Genomic DNA, 14,779 nt, shown 5'->3' with positions numbered 1-14,779 from the left:
TTCATGTGTGATCATTTTCTTTATTGGTGAGTATGTCAAGTAACTGAAATGATGGGGCATACCACTTTAATAAATGTCTGTGAAAAGTAGGACACTTGGACTTTGTACTCTCTGACTTATCATACTCTTGATCTCTGATGTCATTTAATGGAAGGCAGCGGCCTAGTGGTATTATCACTAGATTATCAGTCTAAATACTCAACTAAAGTTCTGGGGACCCAGGTTTGAATCCCACCACAGCAGATGGTGGAATTTGAATTCAGTAAAAAAAAAATCTGGAAATAAGAATCTGTTGATGACCGTGAAACCATTGTCGATTGTTGGAAAAACCCATCTGGCTCACTAATGTCCTTTAGGGAAGTAAATCTGCTGTCCTTACCTGGTCTGGCTTTGTGTGACTCCAGACCCACAACAATTTAGAACAGAAAAACTACAGCACAAACAGGCCCTTCGGCCCACAGTTGCGCCGATCATATCCCTACCTACTAGGTTTACCTATAACTCTCAATCCTATTAAGTCCCATATTAGTTGACTCTCAACTGCCTTAGGGTAACCAGGATTGGACAATAATGCTGGACAAACAGCGACACTGTATCCCAAGAATGAATAAAAAATGTAGTCCTCTGTAGCTGATATAAAACACAATCCTTGTGCCCCTTTATTCTCTGCATGGCATATTCCCAATTGCTTTGTGGCCAATACTTCAATTACAGTTTGGATGGAATGAAGATCCCTACATTGTAAATGAGTCATTGGAATGGCAGGAATCTGTTGGAAAATCAAAGCTGCTAGTTTCCTTAGGAGGCAAGTTAATGGGAGCTAGGGATCAGCAGCTGAATGATGGAATGAAAATGCTTTTCAAAGATCAACGGTTATGGGGAAAAAACAGGATTAGGCTATTGAGTTGGATGATCAGCCATGATCGTAATGAATGGCTGGAAGGGCCAAATGGCCTCCTCCTGCTCCTATCTTCTATGTTTCAAACAGTTCTTCCCCCACACAGTGAGGCAGTGAAACAGTTAACATTTTTAGAACTTAATCATTCTGAGAATTGGGAAAGCTGGAAGCTGCCACTTCCTGGTCTGACTCAGTACCTGAATAAAGCTCCACCCAGCACAGTACAGGTGAGTACACACATTTAAATTATTTTAGAGGGACACAGATGCATCAGGACAAACTGCACAAAGTTTTTTTTTGGATCCAGCTAACAATCTGTGGGTAGAACAGCAGCAAGCAGGATTCAAAGGAGAACAGGTGAACCGGCCACAGTGTGGAGGTGAGTGATGTCATTTAGTAATGTTCTAACAAATCAAAAGTGAATGAACTTATACTTACATTTAAATGAGGGAGACTTGTCTGATTGAGGTGACTATAGGCCATCAGGTAGCACTAAAGACAAGTTAGAATGATTAACCTACCGTACAGAACTCCTATACACTAACTGCCCGAGTGGATCTGTTGACTGCTTGAGACTAGTTAAACTCCAAATACACAGCCTGTTCTGAGTTTCAAAAAGCTGTGGGAAGATTCAACATGAAAATCTCCTCATTAAATGAAACATCATCATGGGAATGTAGAGTCTCAGCAAACCTGATACAGCATGAAGGAAAAGCTTTTGTGAGAGATGTAGTGTGAGGAGTGGAATCTCCCTCTGGGCTGGCGTGCAGGCTGTATTTTTTTTTGTTTCATTCTTTCATGGCATGTGGCTAGACCAGGATTTGTGGCTGTTACTCATTGCCCGAAGGTAGTAAGGATCTGCGTTCTTGAACCTGTGCAGTCCATGTAGTGTTGGTATACGTGGTGCTATTAGGAAGGGAGTTCCAGGATTTTGATCCAGTGACAGTAAAGGAACAATGATCATGGGTCTGCAGCCCTCAGTGGCAAAAGTCATGGGTTAAAATGTACTGTCAAAGGAGCCTTGATTAGTTGCTGCTGTGCACATTGCAGATGGTACACCCTGCTGCCAATGTGTGTCAATGATGGAGGGATTGAATGTTTAAGATGGTGGATGAATCAAGCAGGCTGCTTTGTTCTGATTGGTGCTGAGTTGCTTGAGTGTTGCTGGAGTGGCCCTCACCCAGGCAAGTGTAGAGTGTTCCAGCACACTCCTGACTTGTGCCTAGTCGATGGATAACAGGCTTTGTGGAGGGAAGGTGAGTTACTACAACAGAAATACCAGCCCCTGACCTGCACTTTCAGCCATGTCATTTATATGGCTAGTCCAACTGAGTTTATGGTCAAACGTATGCAATCCCCAGAATGTTGATTATGGGGGATTCAGTGATAGTAATGCCATTTCTAATTTTGACCTTATGATGGAAGGCATGTCATTGATGAAGCAGCTGAAGGTGTTGGGCCTAGGACACTACCCTGAGGAACTCCTGCAGTGATGTCCCGGGACTGAGATGATTGACCTCCAATCATCACAACCACCTTCTTTTGTGCCAGGTATGACTCCAACCAGTGGAGAGTTTGCGTCCTGATTCCAATTCATCTCGATTTTCAAGGGCCTCTTGATGCCAAGGTTAACGCTGCCTTAATGTCTTAGATCAGATCGGTTCTTTTATCTATGTTTGGAACATGACTGTAATCAGGTCAGGAGCTGGGCAGCTCTGGCAAAACCCAAACTGAGTGCTAGTGAGCAGGCTGCTTCTGTGTAAGTGCTGCTGATGGCTCTGTGAACAAAGCCTGCAGATGGTTGAGAGTATTCTTAGTTTGGAAGTAACTGTTTGTCACACAGATACGATGGTATCAGGAAGCAGAGAGTGTGATAGACACCAGTTGTAGGCAGGTTGTCACACCAAGGTTCAGTCAGGTAGATGGGTGACTGTCAGGAGAGGCAGGCAGATAGTGCAGAAGTCTCCTGTGGCTGTTCCCCTTTCCAACAGATATACTATTTTGGATATTGTTGAGATGGATAGCCTGTCAGGGGGAGATACCAGCAGCAGCCAGGCTTGTGGCACCACAGCTAGTTTAGCAAAGAGCAATGGTGATAGGGGACTCGCTAGTTAGAGGCATTTCTGTGGCCGCGATTGAGACTCCAGGATGGTGTGTTGCCTCCCTGGTGCCAGGGTCAAGGACATCTCTGAGTGATTGTAAGACATTCTTAAGGGGAAGGGTGAGCAGCCAGAGGTCATTGTACACATTGGTACCAATGACGTAGGAAAAAGGAAGTGTGAGTATAGAGAGTTAGACAGAAGGCTAAGGTGTAGGACCTCGAAGGTAGAAATTTCTGGTCTACGGCTGGTGCCATGTGCTAGTGAGAATAGGAAGATTAGGCAGGTGAATACGTGGCGGGAATGTGGAGCTGAGCCATGACAGATCAGCCATGATCTTATTGAATGGCGGGGCAGGCTCGAAGGGCTAGATGGCCTACTCCTGCTCCTATTTCTTATGTTCTTATGTTTGAGAGCAGGGGACAGGGAATTAGATTTTTGGATCATTGGGATCTCTTCTGGGGAAGGGCTAACCTGTTTAAGAGGGATGGGTTACACCGGAACTGGAGGTGGACTAACATCATGGTGGGGAAATTTGCTAGAGCCACTCAGGAGGGTTTAAACTAATTTGGTGGGAGGGGAAGGGGGAGTGGGGGGGGGGGGGGGGGTGGTGGGGGACCCAAAGCATTTGGGAGATGGAAGAGAAGATTGAGGGCAGCACCGAAGTATTAAAGGCAGTGTCAGTAATCCTAATACCAGACAGATCAAGTAAAAGCAAGACAGAGAGCAAGGGAAATCCAGATTAAACTGCATTTATTTCAATGTGAGAGGCCTGACGGGCAAGGCAGATGAATTCAGGGCTTGAATGGGTACATGGGACTGGGATATTATAGCAATTACTGAAACATGGCTAAGGGAGGGACAGGACTGGCAGCTCAATGTTCCAAGGTACAGATACTATAGAAAAGGTAGAACAGGAGGTAAGAGAGGAGGGGGAGTTATACTTTTGATTAGGGAAAACATCACAACAGTACTGAGAAGGGGTATATCTGAAGGTTCGGCCACTGAGTCTATATGGGTAGAACTGAGAAATAAGAAGGGGGAAATCAATTTGGTGGGGTTGTACGATAGGTCCCCAAATAGTCAGCGGGAAATTGAAGAGGAGATATGTAAGGAGATTACAGATAGCTCCAAGAAAAATAGGGTGGTGATAGTTAGGGATTTTAACTTTCCCAACATTGACTGGGGCAGCCGTAGTATTAGAGGGTTGGATGGGGAGGAATTTGTTGAGTGTGTTCAGAAAGAATTTCTCATTCAGTATGTGGATGGCCCAACTAGAGAGGGAACAAAACTTGACCTCCTCTTGGGAAATAAGGAAGGGCAGGTGACAGAAGTGTTAGTGAGGGATCACTTTGGGACTTAGCTCTCTTAAAATTAAGATAGACAATAGAGAATGATAGGTCTGGCCCAAAACTTAAAATTCTAAATTGGGGCAAGGCCAATTTTGATGGGATCAGGCAGGAACTTTCAAAAGTTAATTGGGGGAATCTGTGGAATAAAACAAAGAAAGAACAAAGAACAAAAATCATCCCGGGAAACAGGCCCTTCGGCCCAACGAGCCCGCGCCGCCACCTCAACACCACCAGTCCACCTCTCTACCCATGACCCCTATCTAATGTTTTATGGCCATCCAGATTGAGGGAAACTGATTTATGGACAATTTATTCCTGCCAATCAGCCTAACAGCACACCTTTGGGGTGTGGGAAATGGCAAAGGGACATCTGGTAAGTGGCACACTTTCAAAAGTGTGTTAACCAAGGTTCAGGGTAAACACATTCCTCTTATGGTGAAGGGCAAGGCTGATAGAAGTAAGGAACCCTGGATGACTCGAGATATTGAAGGCCTGGTCAAGAAGAAGGAGGCACATGACTTGCATAGGCAGCTGGGATCAACGTGAATCTCTTGAAGAGTACAGGGGGTGTAGGAGTAGAGTGAAGAGAGAAATCAGGAGGGCAAAAAGGGGGCACGAGATTGTTTTGGCAGATAAGGCAAAGGAGAATCCAAAGAACTTCTACAAATACATAAAGGGCAAAAGAGTAACTGGGGAGTGAGAAGGGCCTCTTAAGGATCAACAAGATCATCTATGTGTGGATCCAGAAGAGATGGGTGAGATCCGAAATGAATATTACTCATCAGTATTTACTGTTGAGAAAAGCATGGATGTTAGGGAACTTGTAAATAAATAGTGATGTCTTGAAGAATGTACATACTACAGTGAAGGAGATGCTGGAAGTCTTAAAGTGCATCAAGGTAAATAAATCCCCAAGACCTGAAGAAGTGTATCCCAGGACAATATGGGAAGAAATTGCGGATCCCCCAGCAGAGATATTTGAATCATCGATAGTCACAGGTGAGGTGCCTGAAGATTGGAGGGTGGCAAATGTGCCTAAATTTAAAAAGGGCTGCAGGGAAAAGCCTGGGAACTACAGGCCAGTGAGCCTCACATCTGTGATGGGTAAGTTGTTGAAGGTATTTTGATAGACAGAATCTACAGGCATTTAGAGAGGCAAGGACTGATTAGGGACAATCAGCATGGCTTTGTGAGTGGAAAATCATGTCTCACAAATTTGATTGAGTTTTTTGAAGGGGTAACCGAGAAGGTAGATGAGGGCAGTGCAGTTGATATTGTCTACATGGACTTTAGCAAGGCCTTTGACAAAGTACTGTGTGGTGCATAAAATTAAATCTCACGGGATCCAGGGTGAGGTAGCTAAATGGATACAAAATTGGCTTCTGGCTGTTTTGCAAGCTGGAGGCCTGTAACCAGCGGTGTTCCTCAGGGATTGGTGCTGGGTCCACTGTTATTTGTCATTTATATTAATGATTTGGATGAGAACATAGGAGGCATGGTTAGTAAGTTTGCAGACACTAAAATTGGTGGCATAACGGACAGTGAAGAAGGTTGTCTCGGATTGCAATGGGCTCTTGATCAATTGGGCCAGTGGGCTGATGAATGGCAGATGGAGTTTATTTTAGATAAATGCAAGGTGATGCATTTTGGTAGATCGAACCAGGGCAGGACTTACTCAGTTAATGGTAGGATGTTGCGGAGAGTTACAGAACAAAGGGATCTAGGGGTGCATGTTCATAGCTCCTTGAAAGTGGAGTCACAGGTGGACAGAGTGGTGAAGAAGGCATTCGGCATGCTTGGTTTCATTGATCAGAACATTGAATACAGGAGTTGGGACGCCTTGCTGAGGTTGTACAAGACATTGGTAAGGCCACACTTGGAATAGTTCTGGTCATCCTATTACAGAAAGGATATTATTAAACCAGAAAGAGTGCGGAAGAGATTTACCAGGATGCTACCAGGACTTGATAGTTTGAGTTATAAGGAGAGGCTGGATAGACTGGGACTTTTTTCTGTGGAGCGTAGGAGGCTGAGGGGCGATCTTAAAGAGGTTTGTAAAATAATGAGGGGCACAGATCAGCTGGATAGTCAATATCTTTTCCCAAAGGTAGGGGAGTCTAAAACTTGAGGACATAGGTTTAAGGCGAGAGGGGAGAGATACAAAAGTGTCCAGAGGGGCAATTTTTTCACACAGAGGGTGGTGAGTGTCTGGAATGAGCTGCCAGAGGTAATAGCAGAGGCGGTACAATTTTATCTTTTAAAAAGTATTTAGACAGTTACATGGATAAGATGGGTATAGAGGGAAATAGGCCAAATGCGGGCAATTAGAACTAGTTTAGGGGTTTCAAAAAAAAGGCACAATGAGCTAGTTGGGCCGAAGGGCCTGTTTTCATGCTTTAAACCTCTATGACACCATGGTAAAAGTACCATGATAACAGTGATAACAGCACCATGGTAACAGCATATCTACTGCAACCTCCATCAATTTTTGAGCTTTCTGTTGAATTCCTGGTGCCTTATTCACTTTGGCCAAGCTGTGGTCAGTACCCAACCTGGTGTTAAAGATCCCTGGTAGGTGCAGCCACTTAGTGCTGGGAATTTTGCTAAAGGCAACATCAAGTGCCTCATAGAATAATCATTGACATCTGGGATAGGACGAGTGTTGGGCCATTGACACACTTGAAGCTAACTGGGCCTCTGTTTATTGACAAAGGGAGAGTAAGAGGTCTCTCTGAGCATTCTGTCGGCTTCACTCAAAGGGAGAAGAGGGTTTGTTATTGTGAAACCAATTTCATATTGACATGTTGCTCTAGGGTTTTCATTTTCCAGAAGAATGTTTTGTTTCTCTTTAAGAGACCCCTTTTGAATGAGCTTAGTTACTTACAGAACAGCAATCTCCATAGTGATGTCCACTTTGTAAGTTCTATGCCAGTCATAGCAATCTTGTGTGCATCTCAACCTGCAGAAGATGGTCAGTAAGGCCAGCATGCATGTTCCTTATGGAATGAATCAGATTGGATTACTGTTTTATTGTGGGGGGGAGAGGTGCAGGGGGAAAGGTGGTAGGTTTCAATAGGTCAGGCACTGCATGAAGTTGGTACGCCCCTCCCCCCACCCACCTTGTCCACAACCAGTCCATGCATGAAAAGATGCCCCATTGAATGCTGAATGTGATCTTTCCTGCCACTGGTTAAGACCCAGCAATGGAAAGGTGAGGCCCCTAAAATGGCAATTCATTGGTAAAATTGAGGCTGGAACAGACAGTGTCCACGGTGGGTCAATCAATTTAATAGGCTCTCCAGCCTGCCCCTCCTCAGTGGCACTTTAAAATCTAGCCCCCAGGGAATGACTTCCAGGTTTCACTGGAATACCCTAATAAAGACATCAGCATTACACTGGATGTCAAGAAAAAGAGACTGACAGCAAATATAAAGGTGAGTCACAAGCAAGAGACAGGAGCGTTACATTAGGGGAGACAGTTGTGTAGTGGTGTTGTCACTGGACTAGTAATCCAGAGACCCAGGGCAATTTCCTGGGGAGCTCGGGTTTGAATCCTGCCATCTGCTCCCACAGCAGATGATGAAATTTGAATTCAGTAAAAAACTGGAATCAAAAGTCCAGTCTAACAGTGACCATGAAACCATTGTTGATTGTTGTAAAAACCCATCTGGTTCACTAACTTGATTTGATTTATTATAGTCACATGTATTAACAGACAGTGAAAAGTATTGTTTCTTGCGTGCTATACAGACAAACATACCATTTTAGAGAAAGAAACAAGACAGTGTAGAATGTCATGTTACTGTCATAGTGAGGGTGTAGAGAAAGATCAACTTAATGCAAGGTAGGTCCATTCAAAAGTCTGACAGCAGCTTTCCTGCCACTGGTTGAATCTGGTGGTACGTGACCTCAGACTTTTGCATCTTTTCACCGAAGAAGAAGGTGGAAGAGAGAATGTCTGGGGCATGGGGGGTCCTTAATTATGCTGCTGTTTTGCCGAGGCAGCAGGAAGTGTAGACAGAATCAATGGATGGAAGGCTGGTTTGCGTGATGGACTGGGCTACATTCACGACCTTTTATAGTTCCTTGCAGTCTTGGGCAGAGCAGGAGCCCATACCAAGCTGTGATACAACCAGAAAGAATGCTTTCTATGTGCATTTGTAAAAATTGGCAGGAGTCATAGCTGACATGCCAAATTTCCTTAGCCACCTGAGAAAGTAGAGGTGTTGGTGGGCTTTCTTAACTATAGTGTCGGCATGGGGGGACAAGGACAGGTTGTTGGTGATCTGGACACCTAAAAACTTGAAGCTTTCCACCCTTTCTACTTCATCCCTGTTGATGTAGACAAGGGCATGTTCTCCTTTTCACTTCCTGAAGTCGATGACAATCTCCTTTGTTTTGTTGACAAGGGAGAGATTATTGTTGCTGCACCAGTTCACCAGATTGTCTCTCTCATTCCTGTACTCTGTCTCATCATTGTTTGAGACCCGACCCACTATGGTGGTGTCATCAGCAAACTTGATGTCGTTTAGGGAAGGAGATCTGCTGTTCTTAAAGTTTATTTATTAGTGTTACGAGCAGGCTTACATTAACACTGAAAATCCCCTGGTCACCACACTCTAGCGCCTGTTCGGGTACACTGAGGGAGAATTTAGCATAACCAGAGCACCTAACCAGCATGTTTTTTGGACTGTGGGAGGAGACTGGAGCACCCAGAGGAAACCCACGCAGACACAGGGAGAACATGCAGATTCCACACAGACAGTGACCCAAGCTGGGATTCGAACCTGGGTCCCTACGCTGAGAGGCCGCAGCACTAACTAATGTGCCATCATGCTGCCCATGTCCTAGCATTGTTTGATGGAGACAGTGTAGCTTTGGTACAGAGCTTTATTTTGTACTTAACCCCGTGTTGTACCTGTCTTGGGGGTGTCTGATGAGAAAAGTGTAGAGGAAGCTTTACTCTCTGACTAACCAGTTCCACTGCAATGTGGTTGGCTCTTAAATGCCCTCGGGGATGGCAATAAGTTGTGGCCCAGCCAGTGCCACCCACATCCCATGAATGAATACAAAAAAAATTATAAGGTAGGTATGATGTAATGATCTAACCCGGCTGAAGTATATAAAACATGAAATAGCATGTTAATGATCAGTCTCCTACACTGTGGTTCTTGCAATTCCCTATGAGTAAGCATTGGAATTGGAATAGTTCTGGTTAGGTAACAAGCCTCGCCAATGATACCTGTATCCGGTGAATGAATATTATGAATAGCCAGCTGGCAACAAAACGCAAGCCGGGGCCATCATTTTTAGAATGGTGGGGTTTCCTGCCCTGCTCTGCAGCGATCTTGTGCTCTAACAATCTTGAATTGGCTGCAGGCAGAACTCCCATCTCTCACTCAGAAGGAGGTCCCATCTTTGAGAGCTGTGTTCACCATTTACAATCAAGGATTTGAATGTGAGAACTGGAAGTACAAATTTCAAAATGACGCTAAATTAGAGATGGAGGCAGTACAGAAGAAGATTGCGATAAAATCCAGGAAGACATTAATAAGGAAACCTGTTCAGTGTTTATCGATACATGAAATATCAGCTTTGCAGTATATTTGTGATGTGCTTGTAAAGTTAAGGTAGGCAGCTGGAGAGAGAGATCAAACACAATTCTGTGCTATGCAAATAAAGTCTGCATCATATCCTTACCGATCATGTTTACTCATTGACGTAGTAAAAACCATAGAGGGAAAGGTTAGCATACAATTGATCATTTCATCTCTCATGATTAAAAAAAATTAGACTTTGAAAGCAGAGTTTCGCTGGAATTCTACCACGCTGTGCGCTGTGGAAATCAGGGCAGGTGAAGGGCAAAAAACGTCAGATGGTCTGTTAACCTCGGGCAGGTTTTTACAGAACGAGGCCCCAAAATCCCACCCTTTCATAGAAGAATCATAGAACCCTACAGTGCAGAAAGAGGCCATTTGGCCCATCGAGTCTGCATCAACCACAATCCCACCCAGGCCCTACCCCCATATCCCTTCATATTTTTACCCACTAATCCCTCTAACCTACACATCTCAGGATTCTAAGGGGCAATTTTTAGCACGGCCAATCAACCTAACCCGCACATCTTTGGACTGTGGGAGGAAACTGGAGCACCTGGAGGAAACCCACGCAGACATGAGGAGAATGTGCAAACTCCACACAGGCAGTGACTCGAGCCGGGAATCGAAGCCAGGTCCCTGGAGCTGTGAAGCAGCAGTGCTAACCACTGTGCTACCGTGCTGCTGTTGTTTTATTTGTCAAGGAATGTGGGCATCATTGGCAAGGATGATATTTATTAACATCTCTAATTGCTTCTGAGAAGATGGCAGTGAATCAGCCTCGGGAACTCGGACAGGGGATGGTGCTGTAGCAGTAATAATGCTGGAGTCATCTAGAGGCACAGGTTAATCATCTGGGGGCAGGGCTTGAATTCTCACCCTGGCAGCTGCTGGAATTTACCACTTTCTGATAAAAATGTTGCTCCTCAGGTTCCCATTAATTCTTTCTCCTCTTAACTTAAACCTATACCCTCTAGATCTGAATCCCGCAACACTGGGAAAAAGGCTGAGTGCATTCACTCTATCCATGCCTCTCATGATCTTATATACCTCTCTGAGATCACCCCTCAGTCTCCTACGCTCCAAAGAAAAAAGTCCTGGCCTGCCCAATCTCTCAGTCCCTTGAGTCCTGGTAACATCCTTGTAAATCTTTTCTGTGCTCTCTCCTACAGCAAGGCAAACACAATACTCCAGATACGGCTTCACCAACGTCCTGTACAACTGCAACGTAACCTCCCAACTTCTATACTCAGTGAGCTGGCTGATGAAGGCCAGCATGTCAAAACCCTTCTTCACTGTCCTATCCATCAATGACTCCAATTTTAGAGAACTGTGCACCTGAACTCCAAGGTCCCTCTGTTTCATGGTACTCCCTAAGGTCCTACCATTCACCTTGATTTGGCCTAAAATCTAAGTTGATAAAGTTGCCTTTGATAGTGACTAAAGTTCAGGATTGCAATGCATTCCACAGATTCCCACATGATGGATGGCATGGTGGCACAGCGATTTAGTGCTACTATCTCAAAGTGCCAGGGATTTCTGTTTAATTCTGGCCTTGAGTGACTGTCTGTGTGGAGTTTGCACATTCTCTCCTTGTCTGCATGGGCTTCCTCTGGATGCTCTGGTTTTCTCCCACAGTCCAAACTTTTTTTGTTTATTTATTAGTCACAAGTAAGGGTTACATTAATGCAGTTACATTAATGAAATTACTGTGAAATTCTCCAAGTTGCTATGCTCCGGCGCCTATTCAGGTCAGTGCACCTAACCAGCACGTCTTTTGGACTGTGGGAGGAAACTGGAGCACCCAGAGGTAACCCACACAGACATGGGGAGAACATGCAAACTCCACACAGATAGTGACCCAAGCCGGAATCAAACCTAGGTTCCCGGTGCAGTGAGGCAGCAGTGCTAACCACTGTGCTTCCATGTAGTCTGTGCAGGTTAGGTGGATTGGCCATGCTAAATTGCCCCTTAGTGTCCCAAGACATGTGGATTAGTGGGGTAAGTATATGGGGTTATGGGGATAGGGCCTGGATAAGATGCTCTGCTGCAGTGTTGATGCAGACTTGATGGGCTGAAAGGCTTCCTTCTGCACTGTAGGGATTCTGTGACATAACACTACGACTGTCCAATTTTATTTAATTAGTTATTAATTGAGTTAGTTAAAGTTACAGTAAGTTATAGTCTCCTTTCTTTCAGACAAAAGAACAATCAAAAAAGGTATAAAAACTAGCTTATTTCCTCTCTGCCCCAAATTTCCAACTTTGCACTTGGTTCACAAAGAAATCTGCCCTCCTATAACCCCAACCTTCCTCATTCTCACCCTCTCATCCTTGGTGATTATGGAGCCCAGAGTAAGAGACAAATTTGAAGCATTTACAACAATCTTCAGCCAGGGGGTCTGACTGGCTGGTCAATTTCAGCCCCCAGCAGAAATGCCAGTCTCTGGCCAATTCAATTTGTTCTATCTGATCTCAAGGAACAGTTAAAGAGGCACAGTTAAAGAGGGCCTGGAGCCTTAAAAGATACCAGCCGTGGTACCAGCTTGTGCTCCACTATCTGTCACATCCGTAGCCAAACTGTCCCAGTACAGCTTTAACACCGGCGTCCACCCAGCAATGTGGAAAATTGCCCAGACATGTCCTGTCCACAAAAAGCAGGACAAATCCAACCCAGCCAAATACTGCCCAATCAGTGTACTGTCGATCATTAGTAAAGCGATGGAAGGGGTCATCGACAGCGCGACCAAGCAGCAGCGACTCAGCAATAACCTGCTCAGTGATGCTCTGTTTGGGTTTCACCAGGGTCACTCAGCTCTTAACCTGAACAAAAGAGCTGAATTCCAGAGCTGAGGTGAGAGTGACAGCCCTCAACATTGAGGCAGCATTTGACCAAGTGTGGCTTTTTTTAATTAATTCCTGGGACGTGATCTTCACTGGTTTTAAGCTGAGTGGCTTGCTTGGCCAGAGGGCAGTTGAGAGTCAATCACATTGTGACTCTGGTGTCACATGTAGGCACAGTAAGAAGTCTCACAACACCAGGTTAAAGCCCAACAGGTTTATTTAGTAACACATCTCACAAGCTTTAACCTGGTGTTGTGAGACTTCTTACTGTGCTTATCCCAGTCCAATGCCGGCATCTCCACATCACGGTCACATTTTGGGCAGACCAGGTAAGAATGGCAGGTTTCCTTCCCTAAAGGACATTAGTGAACTCGATGGGTTTTTCTGACAATCGACAATGGTTTCATGGTCTTCAGTAGATTCTTAATTCCACGTTTTTTCTTGTTAATTGAATTCAAATTCCACCATCTGCCATGGTGGGATTCAAACCCAGGTCCCAGGAACATTAATTGAATTTCTGCATTAATGGTCTTGCAATAATATCACTAAGCCATCGTCTCCCCACAGATGACCCCTGCATCAAGCAGCCTCATAAATTGTGAAGAGAATGTAAGGAGGCTACTAAGGGACGCAGGTTAAGTGAGTGGGCAAGAGTCTGGCAAATATGATATCTATAATGTGGCCAAATGTGAAATTGTCCATTTTAACAGGAAGAATAAAAAAGAAGCTTATTATGTAAAGAATGAGAGATTGCAGAGGGATCTGGGTGACTTAGTGCATGAATCACAAAAGGCAAATATATAGGTACAGTAATTAGGAAAGCTATCCTTCATCGCAAGGGGAATTGATTACATAAATAGGGAGATTATGATTTTTGATTTGATTTATTATTGTCACATGTATTAACATACAGTTTCTTGTGCACTACACAGCCAAAATATACCGTTCATAGAGAAGGAAAGGAGAGAGTGCAGCATGTACTGTTACAGTCATAGCTAGGTGTAGAGAAAGGTCAACTTAATGCAAGGTAGGTCCATTCAAAAATCTGACAGTGGCAGGGAAGAAGCTGTTCTTGAGTTGGTTGGTGCAAGACCTCAGACTTTTGCATCTTTTTCCCGAAGGACGGAGGTGGAAGAGAGAATGCTTCAGTTGTACAGGGCGTTGGTGAGACCACAGCAGGAGTGTTGTGCACAGTATTTGTCTCCTTATTTAAGGAAAGATGTAAGTGCATTAGAAGAAGTTCAGAGAAGGTTTACTCAACTAATACCCAGAATGGGTGGGTTGTCTCATGAGGAAAGGGAGAAGGTTTGTGTCCACAAGAGTTTAGAAGAGTAAGAAATGAATTGATTGAAAACCTTAAGCTCCTGAGGGGTATTGTCAGGGTGGATGTGGAGAGGATGTTTCCTCTTGTCGGAGAATCTAGAACTACTTAAAAATATGGCATTGCTCCTTTAAGATGGAGATGAGAGCTGTTTTCTTTCAGAGGGTGGTGTGCCTCTGGAACTTTCTTCCTCAAGGGCAGAATCTTTGAACATTTTTAAGGCAGAGCGAGACACATTCTGGAATAAAGAGGGGAGTGAAAAGTTATCGGGCATTGGCAGGAATGTCATAGAATCCCTACGATGCAGAAGAGGCCATTCAGCCTTTCAGAGTCTGTACTGACTCTCTGACAGGGCATTTTACCCAAGCCCTCTCCCTGTACTATCCCATTTACCATGGCTAATCCATCTAACCTACACATCTTTGGATTGTGAGAGGAAACTGGAATACCTGGAGGAAACCCATGCAGACACGAGGAGAATGTGCAGAGTCCGCACAGACAGTGAGCCAAGGCTGTCATTGAATTGGGTCCCTGGCGCTGTGAGGCAGCTGTGCTAACAACTGTGGGGTTGAGTTTACAATCAGATCAGCCATAAACTTATTGAATGGTGGGGTAGTCTTGAGGGAGCGAATGGCCAGCTCCTGCTCCTGATTTGTAAGTTTGCATGCA

General features: G+C 44.6%; 1 protein-coding gene across 5 annotated transcripts in view; it reads left to right on the top strand.

The window, feature by feature from the left end:
• The first annotated feature begins 1,049 nt into the window (after window positions 1-1,049).
• Window positions 1,050-14,779, top strand: part of LOC145358637 (uncharacterized) — a 47,171-nt gene continuing 33,441 nt past the window's right edge. For 3 of the 5 annotated variants that reach the window (XM_080212855.1, XM_080212856.1, XM_080212851.1), the window contains exon 1: window positions 1,132-1,277. The gene's annotated coding sequence lies outside the window, so the exon portion shown is untranslated. The other 2 variants (XM_080212852.1, XM_080212853.1) reach the window with 2 other exon arrangements.

The sequence above is a fragment of the Carcharhinus amblyrhynchos genome, chromosome 26 (assembly GCF_965287045.1).
Source record: "Carcharhinus amblyrhynchos chromosome 26, sCarAmb.v2.hapA, whole genome shotgun sequence".
Taxonomy (NCBI): domain Eukaryota; kingdom Metazoa; phylum Chordata; class Chondrichthyes; order Carcharhiniformes; family Carcharhinidae; genus Carcharhinus; species Carcharhinus amblyrhynchos.
The sequence above is the reverse complement of the archived record's forward strand: the minus strand, read 5'-3'. Positions and strand labels throughout refer to the sequence as shown.